The following is a 12549-nucleotide window of genomic DNA, read 5'->3' as shown; positions in this document are numbered from 1 at the left end:
GCTTATTAACCTTAAACTGTGAAATTCTTGAGAGAATGAGACGAGAGTATGAATAGAACAATTGCGAGTCTTCCCTCTGTATTGAAATGAAGTGATTATGTGTATCACTGTAGTGCATAAACAACAGAGATGTTGAGAGACTCAGCATTTCCAAGATAATAAAATAAATGGGCAGAGGAAGTTTTCCTTAACTCATAATGATTTATAAGCCAAACTAGTAGCTATCTAATCTATTATTCTTGGTAGCAGTTCCCTTCCCACCCAAAGATGTATTTATATATGCAATGTATCTAGTAATATCCAGTCAGAAGCTGAATGATTTATCTCGCGGTCTGCAAATTACATTAACAACATAATTAATAACTTAGATATAAAAACTGTGTATGTCAGAGCAGTATGTCATGTAATCAATGGCAACAAATCATTTCCCCTGGTGTTTAATGATTCTTTCAAGAGGATGAATCTATAAAAACAGAAGAGTCAATCAATGAGGAGGTTGCATACATTGTCTGTTCTATTTGCAGACTTGAAAACGAAGGTTGCGTTTATTGTTTAAATTTTAACTATTGGAAATCAATCTAGAAATATAAACAGAAAGGAAAAAAAGTATTAATGGCAAAAAAGTTGGTATCTGTAAAATCTAGTCAAAGTTGCCAACTTCCCCGGTATTACTAAGTGCTGACCACATAAAATGTTTATGAAACCATTATAACTTGCACAAAAGCATAAACACGGGCAGCACATTGAAAAATTACCTTTTAAAAATGGAGTACTCTTCCTCCAAACTATAATGTACATCTTGGATGTGTCCTGCAAAATCGATGAGCTTTTCTGACACCACTACTTCATTCCCATGCCTTCTGCCAAAGGCAGTGTTCAAAGCCCACCCCATTCATACTCACAAGCAAAATGGGATACAAAATTTTTGTGCAGGGTATAGGCTCTCTTTCACTGACTGGCTTCACGTGAGACAAGTTTAATCAGTGTGTTTCTGTATCACAGTGCTCTGTGGGAAATGCTCTTATCTAGAAGCTGCTCTGGACAGCCAGGTTCCTCCTTGGTTTTTGGCAATGAGGTTTTCCACTTGCACTGACTCATTTCAGTTAAACACCTTCATTCAGGAGTCAGGGCTGTAATTCAGGAAATGCTTTTATGTTGTTATGACAGACGTTCTTTAAATTCATTTTTCACTCTGAGATGGAAAGAATGACTGCCTTCTATATAGCTTGGAGGCACTCAGAAGCTTTAAAATAAAAAAAGGGAATTATTAAGGGCTTCATGCTTTTTCTGTGCTATCTATCTGGAAGAACCAGCTCTCAAGTAGGAGAAGAGGACAGGGGAATGTGGAGCTCTGCATCCACACAAGCACTAAGTACATGTGGGTGGGATTCATCTTTCCAAACTTGAGTGTCCATATCTGGGCAGGCTATCCCACTCACTACTAGCAATGGCAAGAAATAGGCTCTGTGAGGTGCATTTCAACACTGATGCCAGGGGTGACCAAGAGGATGCATTAAGTAGCCTTTTCCAGCTGTCTTGAAAGAGCAGCTAGTTCTGGTGTGGAAATCTGTGTTCACACCACCTGTAGGTGTTCCTCTGTGCCTCTTGTTTGCCAGGAGCTTCACAGTCCTAAGTGTCTCTGTGGATGTGGTCTATAACACCTCAGAGAAGAGCAGGTATGAAGGACCTTCTCGTTATGCTGATCAGGAGGATAATCTGCAGTGCTCTCCGATGATGCACAGAGAACAAAGTTCAGCCTCCACCTACTCCCAGCCCCACCCTGTCCCCTGCTCCTGGCCATGAAGGGTATTATAGCTTGAGCAGCTACAGAGCAATAATTACTATTTGTGTGCATTCTTCTCATTGCCATATTTTTCAAAAGCTACTCTTGATCTTGTTCAAAGCATGACGCAAAGGGTAACAGCTCCTGGGACAGACAAATGGCACTGTTTAGCAGCACAAGTCTCTCTTTCCAGTTGTATTTGTACGTACGTGTTTGTTCGCTTCCCAAAGCAAACCTGGTAACCAACTTAAGCTATGCAGCGATGAGGCCGGGGGGGAGGGAAGGAGGGAGCAGAACAAAAGATTTTAGATACCTACAACAGGGAGCGTAGGGTTAGACAAGAATAACCCAGATGCACCAAAAGCCAGAGACAGGGAAGGATCAGTTACACATTGAGCCTCTAATGATCTGCTTACATCAAAAGCCCTTTCAAGGCACAGCGACGTACCTGTCCTGCAAAGGCTCCTGAGCTACGGGATAATGTAATCATCCGCACAATATCCCGTCTCCTTTGTGTTTAAGCAGAGAAAAGCAGCTGCTTTGACTCCAGTAGTAAGCCTCATCTTGTACAATAACTGGGAACAATGATGCCACCTTCTTTGCTGAAATGTGCCATGCTAGTACTCAGAAAGTCTCCACCTGGGATATTTGGGCATTATCTGTGCAGTTTCGGCATTTTGTAATTTTTGATTTTTTTGTGCTCGTTGTGGGGTTGTGTGGGAGCTGGGGAGACACGCTCAAGTCAGTTGAATTCCTCTTATTTGTTTCACGAGCAGGTATTTAGATGAGCTTTGTCTCCCTAAACCTCTTAATATAAAGAGTAAACTAGATTGCCTGTGAGAGTATTGACTGTGTTAAGAATGCTGGATTGTATTGCAAAGGAGTTCAGGCCTGTAATGTTATCACTCAGCAGGAATGGATCCCATCAGAAGGCACATGGCGTGCCATGACGTAGCCAGCCTTAGACCACAAAAGCAGACTTTTCTCTGTGAATTAGACAAACCACACAAAAGGCAACAATAGCTAGCATAAACACTATTTAATACTATTCACAGGCTATTGAAGAGATGGGCGTTGACTAAGAATTGCAGCAAAGCCAGTACATTGTTGTCAGATGAAAGGACGCCTAATGAACAGGAAGCATCATTTGAGCAGGCTGACAGTAACCATATAACTGCAGGATTGTGGGACTGGCATTTACCCCATGGGTCTTTACAGTCAAAAAAATAAAGAGAAATTAAAGCATAAGGAATCCTTTTTTGTAGGCACTTAAAGCCCATAAAGCGACACAAGAAAGTGTACAATTGTCTTTTCATGATTTGTCTGTGCTTTAGATAATCATAAAAAAAAGAACATTTGGGGTGCAGTAACTATAGGATCTGTGTCGTAAAATAAACCTTTCACACTACAGAAGATTTGGGTACTTGCAAATTATCCCATTTGAAATGAGAGCTGGGTTTGTTTCGTTTTTTTTTTTTCTTCTTTTTTTTTTTTTTCCTCAGCTACCTCAAACTGGATTCCAGCAATGGCTCCCTTACCAATGTCACGATAAACACTTTTGTACTTGCCCCAGCAAACAGGCTGAATAAATGCCTCCTTGCTGCCCTACTTTATTTGCTAATGCGTAACAGTAGAGGGAACATAATTAAACAGATTCCTTTCTGATACAATTATTCCAAGTATGTCCTCCCATCCCAGCGATCACACACAGAAAATAGCTTTAAATTGTTCTTGCTTTGTGTTGTTAACCTTTTAATTTGGGCACTTAGGATGCAGGATGCCAAGACTGCTTTCTGTCCAGACTTCAGCTGAGACAGAAGTGACTCAGGTTCTTAGAGAACAGAGGTCTGAGAGCTGAATTTTGCCAGTGAGTTTTTCTAAGTAAGACGTAAAATATTTTAGGACTGGCATATTTCAAAATGTTCTGTGGGAAACTGAATAGGGAATAGTGTCCACAGAAAGACCTCCGGGCCACTTAGGCCTGTTATTTGGCAAAAGGCTGCGATGAATAGCATTGTAGCCAGGAAGAGCATATTATTATTTTCTGAAACTGAAGAGCTAGCTCTGTGCTCTTTGTCACTGACTGAGTAGGGATGATGGAATTATACGTACACACATATTTATGTGCATGTGTCTAGCATATATACATGGACCAGAAGAGCAGCTCCTGTACTCTCAATTTCCCCGCACTCTGCCCCAGTAATACAGCAACCAGTGCACACAAGGGGCTGTGCATCTCTATACCTCTTTATACCCCCACTTTTGGACACTTCCACCACAGAAAGCCCCAGACCAGCATTTTGGCACTGACACTGTGAGAAGGAGGCAAAGCGAGTTTCAAGTAACAAAGTGGGTCCTGTATCATCATTTATCCCCGCTCTCCACTAACCCGTCAGCCTTTTCAATAGGTTCACTGTAACACACTTGCAGAAAAGAAAGAGAAAGCAGGTGTCAAGGGAATGAAAACGTAAGATCCTTTTCCACATGAAACAGCTGTGAAAAGGCAATCCATGTTGAACTGTGTTTCAAGGATTCCGGCTAAATTGTCCCCTTAAGGATTTCATTTTCTTTACAAAAATTCAACTACTTGAAAATTAGTTCTACATTAAAATTTCTGTGAATGAGCAAATGAGGGATCCAGCCAGCTCCTGACGCGCTATCAGCCCCATTTACCTCGCCCACACAAACCTTTTGATATGTTCTGAATTAGACCATTGGTTATGCAGTTGACTTTCTGCTCTGTTTATTAACTGGCAGAAGGAGACCAAAAGAAGCACTCAGACTACAGTGCACTGCCATTACACTGTTTTTAAACATCCCCTTTATGTTTATACAAATCTATTTAAACACTCACTGAGATATAGAAAAATAGTTTTCGTCAGTAGAATTGGAGTGATTGATCAGCCCAGTTGTAGAACTATGTAAGATATGAAGGCAAAATCTCACCGAGTGGGATTGGTAAACTGGTAAATTAACATTTAAGGGGACACAGCTAGGATTTTTTGGGCAGCGGAAGTGGAGTAGGATGTACACACGGGCAGTGGAATGAATAGCTGATTTCAGCTTTAACCACTGGGTGACTAGTATAGTTTATTATGTATTTAAGGCTGGAAAAGCAAAACAAAAAGAAAGGAACAAAAAGAAAGAAGAGAAATAGAAGTTTAATTAAATGCCATGGATGCAGTATAATGCAAATCTCACAAATAGAGCATAATTGGTTTAGCAGAGAGATCCAATGCCACAAATAACCATTCATAATCATATACAATTAACATATCAATAGTTCTTTTTTGGAGATACAGTCCATAAGCTAAGTTAGTTCTTCACGAGAAAAGTCTGGCAAAACCAAGCTGTTAATTAAAACCTTTTCAGAATTTGGTTCTACATTTTGACTCCTTCACAAAAAAGTCTGAACCTATTATAGTGTCCCTCTTCTTCACAAGCAAAAGGACACATTTTTTAGCCTATTTAATACCACATAAATCTTCTGAGAGGAGAAAACCAGTAATATCAAGGCTTTCCACTACAGCTGGCTAGATGAAGTTGCCTGTGCTGTAGAAGAGTGTTGAGACAATGCATTAGAGCACAGACTTTGGCTTTTTGTGCAGCATCAAATGCAACCTGTGTGACTGATTGAAAAAGACTTCACGATCATCTGAAACATTCTTAAAAGAATCCAGTCCCAGATGAGGGCTTAGGTACTTAGGTGAGAACTGTAAGAATAGGTTAAATATCTTCTTTTCCTTAGAATTAATTAATGCCCCTCTTTTGTGTATATTAACAATAATTCAATCCTGATCTCTTAGTAAAAGAGCTCACTAAAGAATGGCAAAGAGCCTGCCAGTTACCTGCAAAAATGCTGAGAGCTTTCTGAGTACTCCCATTAATTAAAGGGAATTAGAAAAGCTTTAACGACTTTCACAAAGGGCTGAAATTTTTACCTCAAGATGGCTTCAAAGAAAGGTGACTCTCCAAGCAGCTGGAGCCCCTGCTCTGCTTTGAACAGCAGGCTTGCAAACGGGATTGCTTTCCAGCTCTGTCCCTCTCCTGGGGTTTGCCTTTATTATTAACTTCACCAAACATAACTTCACAAAATAAACACCAGCCCAGTCTTGACTGATGCCTCCTCAGAGCACCATGGGCCTTCCTCTGCCCCAGTTCCTTTTCCTGTCCATCGACCTCCCAATGCCTCTTGAACTGCCTGCCTGGCTCCCCAGCCAGCAGGTCTCATGCCCTGATGGTTTTGTTCAGCTGAGAGCAAGGTGACTGATAAGATGATCTAGATGTCTGCCACCCTGCCTGTTTTGCTTGTTTCAGAACCCTGTTTATGTGACTGTGGAACTGTGCAGGATTCATTTTTGATTTACTGGTAAATTATTTTTTAATGAGGCCTCAGAACAAATCTGTGGTCGTCCATATAGTATTTCAGTTTTATATCTGCAAATTTCCACCTTCACCTACAAATCAGTCAGACAAAATCATGAGGAATTATGTCCATATATAGCTCCATTCAAACAACAGAGTTTATCAGTAATATCACACAGAACAACAAGCTGTTTTGTCAAGATGTTACCCATCCTGGTGCCTTGGCTGAGGCATCTCACCACAATGAATACACGGGCACAAAGACCCCCCCCAGGGTCTGCACTCAAAGAGAATTATGATGACCACCATCATAAAATATATTTTTAAAATAGACAGTGCCTTTCTTGTCTGTTGAATGTTGCTATATTGCTGATAAATCAGTTTAAAAGCAAATAATTGATAGGAAAAATGTGATAGGATTTATAAAGCATTTTCTGGGGATATGTTTATTCTGGACTCTGTGTTGAAATCAAGTAATAGGATTCAAAAACAAAAAATGAATAATGAAATGTCATCTTTCACCTCCTTAATTCTAATGCTATACTTAGGTCTGTGGGCTTTCTTCCCTACATTTCATTAACAATGCTGTGGAAGGAATAGGAGGTTTGATTGATGGGACCAATGTTACACTAAGCTAGTTGATTATTTCATATTGGATGTCAAACAAAGATATCTACGGCACTTAAATCATTAGATAATGTAAAACAGAGAGCATTTAAATAATGAGATAATGGGTACAGAAAGTGTAGCACTACTATCTAATCTCTGAATCAGCTGAACTTTCAAAACCAAACTCTTAAGTCCAAGTTTTTCAAATTCCCTAATACCAATTCAAGACAGTCAGGCATGGAAAAAACAGCCTGTAGTCATAGAAGCATAGTCCTGTAGCCACAGTTCTATGACCATAATCATTTCAGAGGACTTGATGACATCCATTAATGCTCCTCATTAATTTAGTGTAGTTTTGTCTACAGAAACAGAATAGCACATGTAGTGGAATTATTCCACATACCTGTATTTTGTGTACTCTATATACAAATGAAATTTCTCAAGCAGAAATTAGCTAAGCCCACAGAATGTCAGCGTAAGTTATATCTCTGCTTCATTTTGAGTACAGGCACAAATCTGCAACCTGTTTGTGCCATATTCAGAGAATGTGAGCATAAGTCACAAGAGCATGAGGAAACATTGGGAGCTTGCTACAAGGAAATTTTTTAACTAAACAGGGAATAAAAGTACCAAGCACAGATCTGCCATGAAAGTGAGGCACCGCTTCCAGATGGGATAAATGGAATCAGTTGGGTCAGTCATCTCAATAACTTCCCCTGAGAAATGGACTGGCCATTTTTCTCCTATTGACACCTTCCTGTGATCATCACTCTATCAAGGAGCCCAGATGTTCCCTAGTGTAAAGAGCTTTTTGGGCAGTTTAAGCTTGGTCAGTCCAAAGAGCATCATGAGTACTGTATTAAGCTGCAGGCCTCTGATGGGTGTCCATTTTCTTAGTTTCTCAAGTTTCTCATTCTTTTAGTTTTCTACCTTTCTCAAAAAGTTCCTCTTCTGTGCTGCCCCACACAATGACGTTGTCCATGTATTTTAGGTGTTCAAGAGCTTGCCCCTCTTCCAGCGCAGTCTGGATCGGCCCATGACAAATGGTAAGGCTGTGTTTTCCCTGCTGGCTATATTGGATACATCTCCAAGTAAAAGAAAACTGCAGCCTGCACTCTGCTGCTACAGGTATTGAGAAAAATGCATTTAGCATTTAGCATGAGATTTCAGGGGTTTAGGGCTCCATAGGAGCAGGAGCTCAAGTGATATTTTGTTCTATACCTTCAGGAGCAGTGGGGGATACGAAGCAGGCTTGGAAAGCACAAGTAATGAATAATTGGCTCAGAGTCTGGTGTTGAAGCAGAAACTTTGGGTTCTTTGATCATGGGGCAGTTTTCTCAGCCCGTGGCCTGTTGTCTGTCCATGGAACCAACCTATCTCAAAGGGGGCAATGAATCCTAGCAATGGAGCTAGTGGGTCTTACTGAAAGAGCTTCAAACTAGCTACGACGGGAGAAGGGGATAAAACTGGGCTCACAAGAGATGAGCCCAGGGAAATGATACTTGAGCTGGGGGTGAGGCAAATGACTCGACTGAAGTGCATCTACACCAATGCATGCAGCATGGGCAACAAGCAGGAGGACCTGGAAGCAATTGTGCAGAAGGCTAACTATGGCCTAGTTGCTATTATCAAAACATGGTGGGACCACTCCCATGACTGGAGGGCTGTGCTGGATTGCTACAAGCTCTTCAGAAGGGATAGACAAGGAAGGAAGGGTGGTGGTTTGGCCCTTTTGTATTAAAGACTGTTTTGATGTTCAAGAGCTTGGGGTTGGGAGTGATAAATTTGAGTGTCTATGGGTAAGGATCAGGGGGACGCCTGTAGGGGCAACATCTTGGTGAGGGTCTGTTATAGACCGCCTAATCAGGATGAAGAGATGGATGAGGCATTCTATGAGCAACACTCATTCTTGTGGGAAACTTCAACTTTCCTGATATATGCTGGAAATATAATACAGTGCAGAGAAAGCAGTCCAAGAGGTTTCTAGAGTGTGTGGAAGGTAGCTTCCTTATGCAGCTGGTAGGAGAGCCTTCCAGGGGGGCTGCCCTGCTGCACCTGCTCTTCACTAACAGAGGAGGACTGGTGGGAAATGTGAAAGCTGGGGACAGTCTTGGGCAGAGCAACCATGAAATTGTGGAATTCTCTATTCTTGGAGATGTCAGAAGGGTGACTAGCAAAACTGCTATCTTGAACTTCCAGAAGGAGGACTTTGACCTACTCAGGACGCTCGTAGCATGAGTCCCTTGGGAGTCACTCCTTAAGGGAAACTCCTGGATGCTCCTCAAGATGGAAATCTTAAAAGCACAAGAAAAGGCTGTCCCTGAATGCCATAAAGTGAGCTGTAGGGGAAGAAGACAGGTGTGGATGAACCGGGAACTATTGTTGAGACTCCGGAAGAAAAAGAGAGTCTATGTCCTCTGGAAGAAGGGACAGGCTACTTGAGGAGATTACAAGGAAGCAGCTAAGGTATGCAGGGAGGAAGTTAGGAAGGCAAAAGCCCAACTTGAACTCAGGTTGGCCTCTGCAGTAAAAGAGAATAAGGAATCCTTTTACAAATATATTAACAGTAAGAGAAGAACCAAGCAGAATTTCCATCCTTTTTGCTTGATGCAGCGGGAAATGTGACCACTAAGGATAAGGAGAAAGCTGATGACCTCAATGCCTTCTTTACACTTGCCTTTAATAGGCAGATCAGTTATCCTCAGGGCATTTTATGCGCTGATCTGGAAGTCTGGGATGAAATGCAGAATACACCCCCGGTGATTCAGGTGGAGACAGTTAGAGAGCTCCTCCTCCATCTGGACTGTCACAAGTCCATGGGACCGGATGGGCTCCATCCTAGAGTGGTAGTGATTCTTGAGCCGCTCTCTACCATCTATCAGCACTCCTGGTTATTTGCAGAGGTCCCAGAGGATTGGACGCTTGCTGATGTGACTCCCATCTACAAGAAGGGCCATAAGGAGGATCTGGGGGACTACAGGCCTGTTAGCCTGACCTCAGTACCAGGGAAAGTTATGGACTAAATCATCTTGGGAGAGATCACATGGTGCATGTGTGGCATCCAGGGAATCAGGCCCAGCCAGCATGGGTTTGTGAAAGGCAGATTGTGCTTGACCAACCTCATCTCCTTCTATGACTGGGTGACCAGACTGGTAGATGAGGGAAAGACTAGTGATGTATTCTACCTAGACTTCAGCAAAGCCTTTGACTCGATCTCTCACAGTATTCTTCTGGGGAAACTGGCTGCCCGTGGCCTGGACAAGTCTACCTTTCTTTGGGTAAGGAACTGGCTAGAGGGCCGTGCCCAGCGGGTAGTGGTTAATGGAGTTAAGCCCAGCTGGTGACCCGTTACAAGTTGTGTCCCCCAGGGGTCAGTACTGGGGCCCATCTTGTTTAATATCTTTATTGATGACCTAGATGAGGGGATAGAGTGTACTCTCGGTAAGTTTGCAGATGACACCAAGTTGGGAGGTGGTGTCGATCTGCCCGAGGGTAGGGAAGCCATTCAGAGGGATCTAGATAAGCTGGATCGCTGGACTGCGGTGAATGATTTGAGGTTCAACAAGGCCAAGTGCCGGGTCCTGCACTTTGGGCACAAAAACCCCATGTAGTGCTACAGGCTTGGGGATGAGTGGCTGGATGAGTGTGAAGAGGAAAGGGACCTGCTGGGTTTTGGTTGATGCTCGGCTGAACATGAGCCGGCAGTGTGCCCAGGTGGCCAAGAGGGCCAACGGCATCCTGTCCTGTATTAGAAATAGTGTGGCCAGCAGGAGCAGGGAGGTGATCATCCCCCTCTACTCAGCAGTGGTGAGGCCGCACCTCGAGTACTGTGTTCAGTTTTGGGCCCCTCACTACAAGAAAGACATTGAGGCCCTGGAGCGTGTCCAGAGAAGGGCAACGAAACTGGTGAGGGGTCTGGAGCACAAGTCTTATGAGGAGCGGCTGAGGGAGCTGGGATGGTTCAGTGCGGAGAAGAGGAGGCTCAGGGGAGACCTCACTGCACTCTATAACTGCCTGAAGGGAGGTTGTGGTGAGGAGGGGTTTGGCCTCTTCTCCCAGGCAACAAACAGGACCTGAGGAAATGGCCGCAAGTTGTACCAGAGGAGGTTTAGGTTGGACATAAGGAAGAACTTTTTCTCTCAGAGAGTGGTCAGGCACTGCAATGGCTGCCCAGGGAGGTGGTGGAGTCGCCGTCCCTGGCAGTGTTCAAGAGGTGTCTTGATGAGGAGCTGCAGGATGTGGTTTAATGCTTGTGGTGGCAATGGTGATGGGAGGATGGCTGGACTAGATGCTCTTGTAGGTCCTTTCCAACCTTGTGATTCTATGATTCTATGATTCTATAGCAATGTCAGTTGTGGCTTACCACAAAGCCCAAAGTTGTGAAGTAAATGAATACCATGGATAATTTACATCAATGCTCCAGAGACTATGGGAATAATATGTCTGTATATATGTATAAAAAAGCAAGGTAGGTGATGCTAATTAGTTAGGATGTGTAGAAACTGTGGGACATGAACATGATATGTAAATAGTATAGAGTAGAGAAGAGATGGATGTTGTCTTAACTTCAGCTGGGATGAAATTGTTTTCATCAGAGTGTCTGGTATGATGCTATGTGCTGGTTCTCAGAGAAAAAAAAATGTTAACAACACACTGGTGTTTATGCTAAGCAGTGTTGTACAGAGCCAAGGCCATTTACAGTGAAGGGCCTAAAGAGCTGAGTGGGAACAGGGTTAGGACAGCTGACTTAAACTGACCAAATGAACATTTCATACCATGTGACATTATGCATAAGAAGTTTTGAAGAGAGTGGGAGTTCATCTGGCTCTCTTTCAGCAATTGGGGGGCTAGTCAGGCATCAGTAGGGAGGTGGTGAGTAATTGCTTGCGCATCATTTGTTATATACACTCATATATATATATGTATACTTGTGTATGTGTGTGTCATAATTGTCCTTTTCCTTTATCTTAGTAGTTTTCTCCCAGTGCATGAGTTCTACTTTGTTTTTGTCAATTCTCTCCTCAATCCCACTGGGAAGGGGGAATGAGTGAATGACTGTGTGGTACTCATCCCCCTGCTGTGTTAAATTGCAACAACCACGTAGCACAGTATTTCAGCCACTAAGGGCAGCTAATGTTTACCACAGCGTGTGGTAGCCAGTTGACCGGATGCAAACATCTGGAGTCGTTGTAGATATCCAAATGTATCCAAGGCAGCTGCATAGGTCTTGCTGACATGACTCCCACCTCTATAGTTGAATATATAGCTATATTGCTGAACATCATACTGTATTGGTGGTGCGATGTTTAAATTGGTGCATTTTCTAGTAGCACCAGGGTTGGCTTTGTAGTAACGAATACTAAAGGAGGAATAACATATTGTAAAGAATGATAGGGAAGGATTTGAGAATCATGGCAACAGGTTCAGAGCAGTGGGTGAGAAACATATCACTCCCCACGTTGGCCCATCTCTCTAGAGGGGGCTGGAGGAGAAAGCTAGGAGAAGAGAAATCTCAAAGATCCCCTTTGCAAACACACACATTTAAAATATCTGAGGGAATATGGGAGTCTGACAGACAGAAGGCACAAATGGGCAAGAAACAGCTGTTGCAGCTGGAACTCATACATTCTCCACAGGAGTGTGTTTTTGCACTTTGATGAAGGAAATGGATGAAAAGAAGAAAAAAGAAGAGAAGAGAAAAGAAGAGAAAAAATGAGAAAAATAGAAAAAAGAAGAGAAAAGGATAAAAAAAGAAAAGTGAGAAGGGAAGGGAAGGGAAGGGAAGGGAAGGG

Source organism: Centrocercus urophasianus, unplaced genomic scaffold, assembly GCF_019232065.1.
Source record: "Centrocercus urophasianus isolate 14NV4802_14NV808 unplaced genomic scaffold, USGS_Curo_1.0 seq_9, whole genome shotgun sequence".
NCBI lineage: Eukaryota > Metazoa > Chordata > Aves > Galliformes > Phasianidae > Centrocercus > Centrocercus urophasianus.
Note: the sequence above shows the minus strand (reverse complement) of the source record.